This window comes from Rhinopithecus roxellana, chromosome 21 (genome assembly GCF_007565055.1).
Source record: "Rhinopithecus roxellana isolate Shanxi Qingling chromosome 21, ASM756505v1, whole genome shotgun sequence".
Classification (NCBI taxonomy): domain Eukaryota; kingdom Metazoa; phylum Chordata; class Mammalia; order Primates; family Cercopithecidae; genus Rhinopithecus; species Rhinopithecus roxellana.
In genome coordinates, this window is record NC_044569.1 from 65,217,441 (window position 1) to 65,232,453 (window position 15,013).

Sequence of the window (15,013 nt, forward strand, 5' to 3'; positions counted from 1 at the left end):
TGAGGGACAGAGAATTTCAGCTGGAGTGAAGGGCTTCATTTGTCTCTTTCTATGCAAAACCAACAGACCCTTAGACCATGAAGCCAAATACAAATTTCTTTCTTTTGAAAATATCACAGGAACAGCTGTTCCTCAGCTATTTTGAGTGGATTTTCTGAGAACAGCTTGTAGCTGCAATATTGTATATGGTAGATGGTTGGCAAGAACCTGGCTGTGGGAGGGGAGTAAGTAAAACCTAACAACCAGTGTAAGCTACAGGAACTAACAAATGAGGGCCAGGGATGGGGGTAAGGGACATGCCCCCAAAGGGAAAGAGATGGATAAGGAGGTGCAATTACCCCAATGACAAAAAAAGGGTAGCATTATTTTATTTATCTAATTTGAGCCTAATCTTCCTAATTTTTTAGCACGGTTTTAAGGGACAAAAGGAAGAGATTGGAGGTAAGGACAAAAGAAAGAATCACAAAGAGTAAAGGAAGAGAAATAACTTCAGATGTAAGTGAAAATTCAGGCTGCAGTGAGGCAGCAGGTAACAGCCTCTTTGCCTTCCCACTGGGTTTGATGACAGCTCAGCAGAGCAGGAGTCTGCTTATTGGTTCCACGCTGGCTTGCACATCATATCTCTGGCTGAGAGCTAATGTGTTTTGGGGCCCCTGATCTGGGTCACAGAATATCATTCCTGTGTGCAATAAAGAAGCATGGTCAGCCTGTGGATTCTGAGGGAGTAGCCAGAGTGTCATCAGAACAGCATCAGCATCTGAAGTCAAGCTGAGACAACAGAGATTCTAGAACTAAAGAGGTTCCCAGCAGAAGCTATTTGACACATCCCAAAAGATCCTTGATGTATCACACACTGGAGTAGCCAAGACCTCCCCACTCAGTCCAGTCATTCCTACATTGTCAAAGTCCTGGACCTTGGGCTACTAGAAAACGTGTTCATGACAACCTTATGTGTTAGTCCCCAAATCCTGTGTTTTCATTCAAATACCCACTCTCCAGATCTCAGACACTTGTCACCTCAACATCTCAAATCTAGCTTTGACCCGGATCTTCTTATAAAGAGGGCTTGGTGCTTATAATTGTTTCACTTCCTTTCATCTAAAAAATTTAGACATAAATAACTCTCTGGCTCATGACTGTATTTGCTTCTTATTAACTCCTCACTCCTATCCTTATCTGTGTCTTTGGCCACATGTAGAAATTAAATTTTAAAAAATAATTTGATAAGTTTCATAGCACAAATAAGAGTACTCCAGTTTTCTAAAAATTTTGAAACAGTTATGTATAGCTTACACCAAATTAATGCATTTCAACAATGCATAGAAAACTTGTTCCTAGTGACCTCTTAGTGACTTCTCATGCTTTGGAAATTTGAAGGTGAGAGGGTGTTTTGGTTATCATAATGGTTATGGCCACTCCGATAATTTAATTTAAGAGTCATGGATACTCGATGTCCTGAAATGAACTTGCAGTCCTGCCCAACTGAAGCACTGCCCCTAACTCTTCAAGATATCCAGATATTTTATAGGACATTCTTAGTGATGAAATGCTTGTTTATAATTTACTAAAACTATAATGTGACTGTTTTAAGTGCAAGCACAAGATTTTCTTGTGTGGGTTTAACACAAATTGGCTACTCTAGGAATGCAACATTTGTGTAAATAGAGAAAAGATTGTGCTTTCTCTGGACATTTACCAGGAGTTGATTACCATTTTGTAAAACCACAACATCCCTGGAAATGCCACTCATAAAATCTGAGTTGCAATACAGTGCATCTATACCCAACTGCATCTGTCGCAATCACATTCATGGTAAACACTTCACCGCTTCCTCGGCTCTCTCAGTGTAGTCATGTCCATGCATTTGCACCTTTGAAACATATGTGATGCTATTACAAATTACTTTGATTTCTATTTTAAATAGAATTCCAATTAAAATTTAAAATAAAATATTATGGAGATCAACTGTATAGTTAGGTTATGCTATCTATGAATTGCATATCAGGATTAAAGAAGACATATTAAAATAATAAATTTTTATTTTTTTACAAAAGAGAGGAATTAGGTGTGGCAATGTTGAGAAGCACCAGAACAATCTCTGAACAAATTAAGGAGTCAAGTATATTGTTACAAGTTTGCTGTTTCAGATCTAATCTTTTCTCTGCAATCTATATGTAGATATTCTACCTGTTGCATCACTAAATTTGTTGACTTCCAGTCTACTTCCCCTGACACACTTTCCAGGTGACAGGAAGTTAAAGGAGGGCACTCCAGAAAGAAGGCCATGTAAGCTGCTCTAAACAGGAAAGTGGGTATTCATTCACCTTTCTCAGTCCTAAGTTCCCGATTTTAGGATTTTTTTTCTCCGCAAACTGCAAGGGCTAATGAAAGGACTAGAAGGCAATTTGAATCTATGGCTCCATCATTCATTAATATAGATGGGACCAGATTAGAGCTTGGACTTGAATCAGTTGGCAAATCAGCAGATAAGCAGTGCCACAAGGATCTCCCCTTCTTTAACTCCCGAGTGCACAGATTCCTGCCAACACTTTCATACCTGAGACTTATTCTTCCTCCTGTGACTTGATTCTTGGTCTGCAACACAAATATTTCATACCTCCTGCCTCTTTCGATTCTTCCCTAAAAGGAATCCCACTAGACCAATTACAGATTTATTATTAGTTGTTCTCTACTTCATCTGCATGAAGTTTTTCTTATTATTATGTGATTATCACAAGGCAGAGAGCCTATTTCTTGGACCTCCATGGTGAGGTATGCGCCATGTGACTCTGATCAGAATCTTTTATTTAGTTCGATGCCTACTGATCTCTTTGCCACTGACCTATACTCAGGTTCCAACACTTTGCTCTTGTGCTTTACTTCTGCCTCCCCAAGGTCTGACTGATCTGAGAAACCTTTCTGGAATATAATAATTTAACTTCTAGGGCTACTATTTAAAATTGACGCTTTGCCCCCTCCTCCAAAAAAGTCCCCTTCCCAGCTAGCAGATAATTCTTGCTGTTAGATGATAAAATTACCTAAATCAAAATAGCATGCTCTCCTTTTCCTTTAATAGGGTGGACATATTGACACAAACACTCAACGGTGTGATCCTTATAGTAAATAAGTTCCTATAGTGAAATGCATGCACTAGACATGTAGCAATTAAAACCAGTTATAAATCTTCCCATAGTCTGACTCAATTAGTTCTAAGTAACGTGTTGTATTTGGTTTCCTATATATAATTTTTTACAGAAGTAAAACTGAATTGATAAATTGGTTTTCTTGTACTCTTTGCATTTATATTAATCATTACAAATCAATATATTGACATTTCTATTTCTAAGTAAATCTTTTGTAAGTTTAGCTGCCTTATTCCATTCCTTAGGTCCAATTAATTCTGGATACACTAGCAAAATAAAATGTATGGATAAGCAAAATTGGGAATCAGACCATAGATCTATAGATCAAGGTTCTCACCTTCAAAACTATGTAAACAACTAACTTCCAGGCCACCAAAGTGCCCAGGAACAGTATGCTGTAATAGAGGAAACTTAAAACATAGTCTTCCAATACTTGGAATCAAATTCATTCCTTGATATTTATTGCTATATGACACTGAAGAACTAAGTGTTACTGAAATAGGCTAGGACTTACTTTAAATGCTTAACAGCCATATACATGCTCACATACATTTTAACTTAGAATTTACTATTTTAAATTCTTGGAAGGCACATGCACCCTACGGTTTGCACTAATATGAATGGGCTTTGTTACCAAAGCCCCAGCTTTTAAAACTAAGGAAATGTATAAGTAAAAGATACATAACAAGGGTTTATTCTTTGGATTATATTCCACTAACTCCTATGCCACCCTGGGATGCCAACTGCTATTACAATGGAAAAAAGCAATCCTAGATATTTCCTTTATGTCTGTGGTACAGCAAATGGCTAACTTCATTACCATGCCCTCCTTCTTACTTCCTATGAATTAGAATAGTGATTGCATGATACCCTAGGTCTTGCCCATGAACATAAGGCCTACAGGCCATTTTTTTGGGTAGCAGCTGCTATACTCCCTCACTTCAGCAGAAACTATAAAAGCGACCTATATGGAAACATCTACCCTAACTACTAGGGGCACTAGCACCAGAGATTCGTGCTCTATACTTTAGTTGACTTCCAATGCACCAGAGTCTTTTTTATTATTTTTATGGTGGGCACTACAGAGGCCTGATGCTGGCCCATGGAGCGCCATGACAAGAAGAGAGGGATGCCAGGTGGCACTCAGAGTCTACCAAGCCACCACAAGCTATGCTAGATTTCTGCTTGAAACATGTGTAAAACTTTTAGTTAAAAGTAACAAACCTTTTGTATTGTTCAAGTAACAGAGAGTTGGTATTATTATGTTTGCTTTTGGCAAATCCCTAGATCTTGGGATAGAAGGAATTGATCAAATACTGCTGACACTTTTAGATCTTCATTTTTGCAGAAATACCCCTAAGACTCCTCAGTTAAAACAGGTATAAGATTCTCAATCTTATAAGGTTGCTGTGAAAGTGAAACATAACTTATATAAAGGAATTTTTACCTAATAGAAATTCAAGACATGATAGTTTTTAAACACATTACAAATCCGAACTAGCCAGGACTTAGTGAGGGGAAATCTATGATTCATTCCAACAGCCACATACTTGTGAATAATATTCATTTGTTGCCAAGTTTGCATTATGGGGACTTTTCAAAGACTATTAAGATAAGACAAATTATAAGTTTCTTATGAATCATAATTTTCTACATTCACAAATCTAGCATATTTTGCTAGATTGAAGAAAACTTCCAAAAAAATTGATGATACATGAGAGTTTATATTCCAAATTGGGTTAGAATAAATGGAATTCGTGATATTCCGTGGTAATAAAATTGCTATACTATTGAGTTAATATATATTTGGGCCATCTTTTAACAGGTTTAATAGACTATCAGGATGCAGGAGGGAATATACTTTGAACTACGTGGCTTTAACAATTGTGTACAATAGGAGGCATTCACAAAAGAGTGTCTAGGTAAATGTTGAACTTCTCTCTACTAGTTCATCATGTTTACTGACCTTTAGCATGTAAAAAAAAAAAGAAAGAAAGAAAGAAAGAAAAAACTTGAGTAAGCAAATCCTGTGCATATACATACCAAACCCATGCAAAGAAATAGTTGTTGGTTACTTTGCTGTGATTGTTTTAAGACAGCTTTCATTAGAAATACAGGGGAAAATCCTGCAGTGGGCAATCCCTAAGGAAACAGCATTAAACTCCAGCCAGAACTGTAATATGATGTCCATCAATCTGTGAAACCTTTATGTTGTGCTATATTTAAAGGTGAGAACCTTTTAAAAAATGTCCTTGAAGAAGGATTTTAGGATAAGACACCTTCTTTGGGAGAAGATTAAATACAAAAGAACTCATCTCAGATCTTACACATTGCTTATTTTTTAAAAAGAGAAATTATTAGAACTAAACTAGACTCTTCACCTACCACATCAACTCTTAAAGAGGATCCTCATTTTCAGTAATGTTAGAAATCTGACAGCCTGACATGCATAATGAAAGACAGAACAAACTATGAAGAGATACAATAGATGAATATTAAGAGACTGTGAAGGAACCCATTTATTTTACACAGAATTAAGTGCAATGTCAGAACAAGAGCTATTCGAATGGATAAACATTGTGAGATAAAAATCTAATGAGATTCAGATATGAGGAATTAAGTAAGGAAATACATTTGGAGATGCATAGTTCTTTGTAATTATAAAACGTGAAATTTATTTGAGCTGTGCCTTCAGATATATTACATGAAATAATTGTAATATGCTAGGGCCATGAAATAAGCTAATGACTTGTTACATTTTTAAAAATGTGAGTAGAGGTAGGGGAGGGCAATAATCACTACTAAAAGGGATGCAAAGAGTAGGTCTGCAGGACTTGGACATAAGTGAAACTCCTAATCGATGGAATTAGCCGTCTGTATGAAAGAATATAAGATATTTTGTAAATACATGTTGTAGAAAAGTCTATGAAAACACAAAATCAAACAAGATAATAAAAGGAGCATAATGGGTTCCAGCTAAGGGAACTGGAAAAATTTCCCAAATTCCTCTACTTTTTAAATACAGTTTCTTTCTTACACAAAGTTTGGGATAAATGCCGGATGAAATCCAGAAAAAAGATGGTGCCACAGAATAAGGATTGATCAGTCTGTCTCTGATACACATTCGGAGAGGAGGCAGGAACTGGGAGACTCGAGCATTTGATGAGTCACCACAAGTAACAAAGCCATTATTATCTTCTGAATAACGTTTTGCTTTGCCTTGAGGTTTAGCATTACACTTTCGGCTATAATTGCCCTCTTGTACAGACAGAGAGACAATACCTAACCAATGTACACACATTTCCAGCCCACTGGCATTTATTTTTCTCATTATTTATAAGCTATATGGATTCTGGTTAAAAGGGAAACAAGCTTGTCCACTCAAGTTCTAAGTCAACATTGTCTGTAGTCATAATAACATTAGAATTTATTGATACGTTTGAAAACATTTTAAATTAAAGATCATAAGTTCATTTTAAAAATCTGTCTTTAATAATGTAGTGTTAGCCTCTCTAGTTTTTGTCTGAAATTTTTGTTTTAGCCCAAAACCTATCTACAATAAAGGAAGCCCTTAAACTGTACATCATCTATTACAAAGCAATCACCATAAGGGATATGAAATCAAACAGGGCATTTTTGATACCCAGAAACTTACAGCTACATGAAAAGTTAAAAGAAACATCTATTTTATAAGAATTTGGGCCGGCTGCAGTAGCTAACTCCTGTAATCCCAGCACTTTGGGAGGCCGAGGCAGGCGGATCACCTGAGGTCAGGAGTTTAAGAACAGCCTGGCCAACATGATGAAACCCTGCCTTTAAAAAAAACACAAAAACTAAGCTGGGTGTGGTTGTGGGTGCCTGTAATACTAGTTACTCAGGAGGCTGAGGCATGAGAATTGCTTGAACCTGGGAGGTGAAGGTTGCAGTGAACTGAGATCACACCATTGCACTGTAGCCTGGGCAACAGAGTGAGACTCCATCTCAAAAAATAAAATAAAATTGAATAATAAATCATAAATCAATAAATAAAACTTTAAAGACAAACAAAAATAGTGCAAGAAGTGCATGATTAAAAGACAAACTAATTGTAAGTGGTATGAAGCTGGAAGTAAGATTTAAAATCTTCAGTATGAACTTTGAAAGTTTGAGAGGATATAATTTACAGTTGAATTTCTCATTGGGATACACAAAAGGTAAATTATGGAATGCAGGAGAGTATATAGTTACATGGACATATTGCATAGTGGTGGAATCTGGGCTTTAGTGTAACCATCAGGCAGATACCGTACATTGCATTTAGTAAGTCATTTCTTATCTCTCATCCCCCTCACATTCTCCCACCCTTCCGAATCGCCAATGTCTATTATTCCACACACTATGTGCACTTGTACACATTATTAACTCCCAGTTACAAGTGAGAACTTGTGATATTTGACTTTCTGTTTGAGTTATTTCTCTTAAGATAATGGCCTCCAGTTCCATCCATGTTGCTACAGAAGCTATGATTTCATTCTTTTTCATAGCTGAGTTTTATTTCATTGTATGTACATACTTATCCACATTTTCTTTATCCAATCATCTGTTAATGAACACTCACGTTGATTCCATATCTTTGCTATTGTGAATAGTGCTACAGTGAAAATACTAGTGCAGGTATCTTTCTGAGACCCAGTAGTGGGATTGTTGGATTGAATGGGAGATCTTTTTGAGAAAGCTTCATACTGTTTTTCATAGAGGTTTTACTAACTTACTTTCCCATCAACATTGTATAAGCATTTCTTTGCCTCTGCATCCTCGCCAACCTCTGTTGTTTTTTGAATTTTTAATAATAACCACTTTGACTGGTGGGAGATGATATCTCATTGCAGTTTTAATTGCATTTCTCTGATGATTAATGATGTTGAGCGTTTTTCCATATGCTTTTTGGCCATTTATATGTCTTCTTTTGAAAAATGTCTGTTTTGTTAGTGTTCTTTTCTTTTTTTTTTTTAAACGGGTTAATTTGGTGGTTGTGGTGGTGGTGGTGGTTGTTGAGTTGTCTGAGATTTTTGTAGATTCTGGATATTAATCCCTTGTCAGATGTATAGTTTGAAATATTTTCTCCCATTCTGCAGGTTGTCTGTTCACTTTGTTATTTCTTTTGCTGTGCAGAAGCTTTTTTAGTTTAATTAAGTCCCATTTGTCTATTTTTGTTTTTGTTGTTTTTTGTTTGTGCTTTTGAAGTCTTAATCATGAATTCTTTGCACAGACCAATGTCCAGAAGAGTTTTCTCTAAGTTTTCTTCTAGTATTTTTATATTTTTCAGGTCTTATATTTAAGTCTTTAATCTATCTTGAGTTGAGTTTTTTAATCTTTTAAATAAAATTTAAAACTAGATAACAGTATTTTATATTTATGTACACAGTTACTATTTCCAAAACTCTTCATGTATAAATCCACATTTCCATCTGATATTACTTTCAGTCTGGATTTTTTTTCTATATTTATTTTAAAACAAGTCTGCTTGCCACCAATTCAGTCAACTTTTGTTAGTCTGAAAAAGTCTTTATTTCACCCTCGTTTTAAAAATATATTTTTCCCAAGTTTATAATTCTAGACTGACAATTTGTTTTCTGTTAGCACTTTGTGGATGTCATTCCACTCAATTCTGGTTTGCACAGTTTCTGTTTGAAATCAACCCAGCAGTGCCATAGACAGCTGTTTTTGGATATACAGAAATTACCCTTCCTGGTCATAAACTTAAAACATACATATATATGTAATATATTATATATATATATATATATATATATATATATATATATATATTTTTTTTTTTTTTTTTTTTTTTTTTTTTTGAGACAGAGTCTTACTCTTGTCGCCCAGGCTGGAGTGCAGTGGCACAATCTTAGCTCACCACAATGGCCGCTTCCCGGGTTCAAGCTATTCTCCTGCCTCAGCCTCCTGAGTAGCCAGGATTATAGGCACCCACCACTATGCCTGGCTAATTTTTGTACTTTTAAGAGACAGGGTTTCACCATGTTGGCCAGGCTGGTCTCGAACTCCTGACCCAGGTGATCCACCTGCCTCAGCCTCCCAAAGTGTTGAGATTATAGGCGTGAGCCACTGCACCAGGCCAATTTATATTTGTTTTACCTTAGTTCCTTCCTCAGGAAAGAATCCCTTAGGCCTCTCAAAAAGTATCAAGTAATCAAAAAGTATCAAATAACTGAAACTCACCAGGTCACCACATCCAGACAATGAGATGCAGAAAGCATCATTCATCATGATTGCTTCCTTGTCTCTCCCTAGTTCCTGTTTTCTTATACATTGTTGCATTTCTTCCCTGCTATATAAACCCTTAGTTTTAGTGGGTCAGGGAGATGGACTTGAGACTGATCTTCCATCTCCTTTGCTGCAGCACTTGATTAAAGCCTTCTTCCTTGACATTACTCGTTGTCTCAGTCATTGGCTTTTTGTGTGGTAAGGATGAGGACCCAGACTGAACCCCTGGTGTCTTGGTAACATGTTGAGAAATCTGTGGAATCTATTCTTCTTATGTATTGTGTCTTATTTTGTTTGGCTGTTTTTTTAAGATTGTTTATCATTGGTTTTCATTAATTTGATTATTATATGCCTTAATGCATCTGTCTTTGTGTTTTTCCTACTTGATTTGTTAAACTTCCTGAATCAGTGGCTTTATATATTTCAGTAAATTTTTTAAAAATTGATAATTATTTCTTAAAATATTTTTTCCTGTTTCAGTGAGGTGCGGTTTCCCTATCTTCTTTTCCTTCTGGAACTACAATTAATAAGTATGTTAGACAACTTAGCATTGTTCCTCAGATTATTGTCTCTGATTATTTTCAGCTTTTTTTCCTCTGTGCATCAGGTCTTAAAGTTTCTATGTCTTCAAGTCCATTAATACCTTTTCCAGCAATATCTAATGTCTTAACCTAATCCATAAATTTTCTTTTTTCAATTTTATGTATTCAGTTCATTCTCCTTTATATAACTTTAGTATCTCTCCCACTATGTTCATAATTTCCTTTATATCCTTGAGCATATTTAAAGTAGATGTAATAGTCCTTGCTTGCTTATTCCAGTCATCTCTTGTCATTTCTGGATCTGTTTCTACTGAATTTTTTTTTTTCTGATTATTGGTCACATTTTGCTTCTTTGAATATCTAGTTTTTATTTGATATTAGACTTTTTTGATTTTACATTGTCAAGAGTCTAGATCTTTTGATTTTCATCTGAAGATTATTGGACTTTGTTTAGCATGAAGTTAAGTTACTTGTAGAACAGCCTAATCTTTTTTGAGATTTTTTTTTTTTTATATTTGTTAGGGTTCATTTAACTAGCCTTTGCTCTAGGGCAGGGGTTGGCAAACATTTTCCATAAAGGCAAGATAGTAAATACTTTAGGCCTTGTTGGTCATACTGTTTCTGTTGCAACTACTTACTTCTGCCATTGTAGCTTGAAAACAGCAACAGATAACATAAAAAAAATGACAGCAGCTGTGTTCCATTAAAATTCTAAGAAAAACAGGTGAAAGACCACATTGGACCTACAGACTGTAGTTTGCAACTCCTGGCCTAAGGTTAATTTAGCCCTACTATTATAGATGGACTATTCTGAGGTTCCTACTAAATACAGTGGTTGTTTAACATGATTTTTTAACTGTACCTGCTCAAAACTCCAGTATTCCCTGCGTTTTTGAGATAGCTGAGAATTTTTCAACTTAGGGTTTCTCAGTTTTTCTTCCTCTAGACGTCTACATGTGCTCAGAGTCAGCAGAAGTGTCTCTGACAGACCCTTGTTTAAATACCTCAACTAAGAAAATCCTCTTTTTGATTAACTTAAAGACAACTGACTTGGGATCTTCATCACATCTGCAAAATGTCTTTACCTTTGCCATATAGTGTAGCCTAATCAGAGTGATATCATCATATTCATCTCCCTTCTTTCCTCGTATGAGATGAAAATTCTTTGCTCTAGTTGTAGAATCAGCCGTATTTTCAAAGACCTTAGGCTTCTTCTAGTGAGGAATTATATTTAGAATCCAAGATATGAGTGCCAGGCATACTGGTCATTGCTGAGGCATCAGTGTTTGTAGGACACAACAGGTCAAGGTTTGATGGGAGGAGGAGGTGGTGAAATCTGAATCCAAGGTTATTGTAAAAGTTGGCTGGTCAGGCAGAGTCACAAAGGGAAGGAGTCTCAGAATACAGGTAACATCATATTCTAGGCATCTTGATACCAACATAGAATAACGAAGTATAACAAAGATATGTATCTTCCATTTCACCAGTTTTTATTCAATTGAGAAGACAGCTTTAGATGTATGCTTTCATACTGTCTGAATCTGAAAAAAACACAAACTCAAAAACAACCAATTTCAGAAAAAAAATTATTTTTCTGACAGGAGAATTTATTATGTAGACAGAATAAATCCTTTACACGAAGCAAAAGTTTATATTTGGGATATTTTCTGTCTCTTACAATTAGCTATTATATTAAGAAATCACATATTTCATTAAAAGGAGACACAAAATCTTTAATATAGGAGAAGACAAAATTGCAGAAAACTAGGAGAATAAAGTCTAGAACATACAATAAAGAGTCAACTATGGTAGCAAAACTTCTCTCACCATTACTTTGAAGTTACTGCCACCAATCAATGTCAGCTATAAATGGTAATAGGACGTTTCAAAATGTACATAAAGGAAGTCATAAAAGAAATGGAAAGATTGTTGTTTTAGGTTCAATCATAATTTTGAGTCTGTTTTGCCACTTACATTTTTTAGAGACTTTTGCTAAGTGATTTAGCCTCTTTGAGTCACAACATTATTACATTGAACATACACACTTGATATAAGCATTAAAGTTGATTGTGGGCCAGACACGGTGGCTTACACCCGTAATCCCAGCACTCTGGGAGGCCAAAGTGGGCAGATTACCTGAGGTCAGGAGTTTGAGACCAGCCTGACCAACATGGTGAAAACTGTCTCTACTAAAAATATAAAAATTATCTGAGTGTGGTGGCAGACACCTGTAATTCCAGCTGCTCGGGAGGCTGAGGCAGGAGAATCACTTTAACCTGGGAGGCAGAGGTTACAATGAGCCGAGATCGCGCCACTGCATTCCAGCCTGGGTGACAAGTGTGAAACTCCGTCTCAAGAAATAAAATAATTTTTTTTAAAAAAAAGGTGATTATGAATCTTAATGGCCTGCAAACAGGGGTGGTCAGTGAATGGTGTTACTGTTGATATCAGATATGCCTACTTAGGAAATGTTATGTTGTAGCTTTAATTTTTAAAATAGTAGAAAAGCGATTGACAAGATTTGAGACAAATATGAAATCTCTAGGTATGATGTCACTGATAAAGTTAATTCATTATCAATCCCAGTCAAGGCTTCTAATACATAGACAAAACTGGTATTTGTAGACTAATGTCAAGAAGTATGACTGAATCAGGGAATGAACAGCTAATCCTACAGCAAGCACTAATATGTTAAATAATGGAAAAATATGTCCATGTTCTCATAAAATACTATTTCAACGAAAAAATTGTGGGAAATAGTCAACAATAAGGCACAAAAAGAAGCTAATGAATTTGCATTATTATTTATGAAAGAATTGAAAAGTTATGTGACAATATGATAATGTCAAGTGGTGAATGGACTGTTTATTTGGACTTAACAAATGTTAGTATAAAAAAATAAAGGAGTTACTACAAAGAAGGAATAGCTGTGAACGTCAGAATGGCTGCCACACCATTTCTCACCGTGAAGTAATCTCACGTACAGATCTCAGATACAAAGAGGCAATTTTGCAAAAAGTAAAATCTGTTCCAATGCTAATTAAGACACCATCGTGTTAAGGAAATGATTATGATTTTGATTGAGGTCTCACTACTACTTCATGTCACTTTCATCAATATAAAAATACAATTTCGCCCAGTATTGTAGCAAGCTAATGAAAACATTTAATTTCCAGTCAAAATTTGTTTAAACCTGATGGCTCTAAAAGTACAATTATATTCAAGTCTTACTGAAATACAGGTGTTGTTGTAAAATGCCTTGCCAACTGGATATCAATTGTACTGACCTAGCCAATAAGCACATCAGCATACAGGAAAATTGTATGAGTTATGGCATAAGTTTAAAAACAGTATTTTCAAAGTTTCCTAATTCCTGCCTTAACAATATTATCAATGAATTAAATTAGGAGATAACTGTGAGACTTGTTTGGAGGGAGGCCTGAAGATTTACCCAGGGAAAAATGGTTCACAAGGGCAGCTCAGGCACACTTAAATTTGCAATGACTTATCCAAAAAAAATATTTATAGATCTTCTAAAATGTTCAATCTCCAGTTCAAAAAATACATTGGGCACAATTATAGGATAAATTAAGGTATCTTACAAAGGGTGTATGATGCAATGGGGGAGATAGATACTTTTTATCTAAATGAATATTCATTTCTCTGAGATTTTTAAAGCTCTGAACTAAAATTTAGCTAGTTTCTCCAAAATTTAGCTTTGGTTCGAAGTAATGAGAAATGAAATCAGGCTGACTCATCTTTCATCATGCTTCTCCATCTGTCCATTTCCTTCAGACCCAACTGTCTATAGTTTGGGCTCATACCTGGACGCCTGCAATCCTGAGAGAGAAAATTCCCAGGAGTTCTTAGCACATGGTTTTTGAAGACAAAGACACAGATGAGTCATTTAAGGTGGAAGTATGTGACGAGAGAAGCCGACCCAGAAATAAGCCTCAAAGATGGCCAACATTTCTGTTATAGAAGACGATTTTAGCAAAGGAATCTATGAAGAAGCAACTTTAAAGGCAGGCAGAAAGAGGAAATATGTGGAAAATTGACTGAAACACCAAAGACAATTGAGAAATATCCACAGGGTTTGATACCATGAAATTTTTTTGTGACATTTGCAAGAACAGTTTTGGTGAGGTGTTGGAGACAGAAACCAAACAGAAATCTTTGAAAAGTGAAATGCTGCTGAGAAAATGAGGAATGTGTATGTGTACAACTCTTTTCAGGGACTATGATGGAAAGAGAGGCCCAAGGGAGTGGATGTAAGATGTCAAAGATATTAAAGCGTGCTTAAATGACCAGGGAAAGCTGAAGTGCAGAGGAGGGTGAAGGTTTTGTATTAGGGAGAAGATAACACACAGAGAGCACACCTAAGAAGGCTGGATCAGGTGAGATCTTAAGCATGCATGAAAGGATTTCCTTTTGACAGGAGGCACATGACATCAATTAGAACAGCAAGAGAGAAAGAGGCAGATGCAGGTGAGTATGTAGGTTTAAGAAAGGTTTTCCAGTTAAAAAATCTCCTTGCTCTATCAATACCCTTTAATTAGTTACTTCAGTCTTCAGTCACTCAAAGACTCCAAATACGGGTTAATTTTTTAAAAAGCATATATTGTATTTTCACGTAAATATACTAATCTAGCTGGAAAAAAGTACCAACTGTAATTTTCTTCTTCCCATTTATTTTCCATGTCACCTTCTAGCTGAATTTAATCCATTCTAAAGGCACAAGTCAAACACTTCTCCATCAGTGGGCTCCTTTACCTGTAGAGAAATCTTTGTAAAGCACTTACTGTGTTGAGAAGTGGTTATATGCTATAGGTCATTGTGAGCAGAATTCCACTTTTTTGTTGTTATTGCTGTTTTTTTGTTTTGTTTTTTGTTGTTTTGAGATGGAGTCTCGCTCTGTCACCCAGGCTGGAGTGCAGTGGCACAATCTTGGCTCACTGCAGCCTCTGCCTCCCGGGTTTCAGCGATTCTCCTGCCTCAGCCTCCCAGGTAGCTGGAATCACAGGCACACACCACCACACCTGGCTCATTTTTCTATTTTTAATA